The following is a 687-nucleotide window of genomic DNA, read 5'->3' on the forward strand; positions in this document are numbered from 1 at the left end:
AATCCACTGAGCTATTTGGCCAGCCCTTGGACAACTAATTTCTTAAAAGAGAAAAATCTTATCTTCAAGGGGGAAAAATCTTACTGAGGAAGTAAAAAAAATGGAAAGAAAAGATAGTCGGAGAAAAGAAGGGAGATGATAGGTAGTTTGTACCACAAGAGGGAGACCTGCGATGGGAGATGGCTGTACCAGCCCTGAATTCCATGGCAGGGCTGTCAGCAGGAGCACTGACTTGCTTCCCACCCTGCTCCCTAAGCAGTGCTCCCTGGATTGCCTGTTCAGGCACACCTCAGGTCCTCCTCCAATTGCCAGGGTGGCAATCAGCCCAGCCGACCTTGAGCACTCCATCTGTGTTCCAACAGGTATTGAAGAGCAAAATATTGTCCCTTAAAAGGGTTCCTTGGGGCTGGGGTGATAGCTCAGTAGAGTAAGTGCTTCCCTGGCAAGTACAAGGGTCTGAGTTCAAACCCCAGTTCCACCAAAAAAAAAAAAAAAAAAAGGGTTCCTTAACTCTTCCACTGAGATTTCCTCCTTTATTGTGATGACTTTTTTTTTTTTTTTTTTGGTGGTATCAGGGATCAAACTCAGGACCTTGCACTTGCCAGGCAAGCACTTAATCCACTGAGCTATCTCCCTGGCCCCTTCCTCCTTTATTGTGCAAAATTCCTTCTCTCATACTCACATTAT

The sequence above is a fragment of the Octodon degus genome, unplaced genomic scaffold (assembly GCF_000260255.1).
Source record: "Octodon degus isolate 3935 unplaced genomic scaffold, OctDeg1.0 scaffold00405, whole genome shotgun sequence".
NCBI classification, from domain to species: domain Eukaryota; kingdom Metazoa; phylum Chordata; class Mammalia; order Rodentia; family Octodontidae; genus Octodon; species Octodon degus.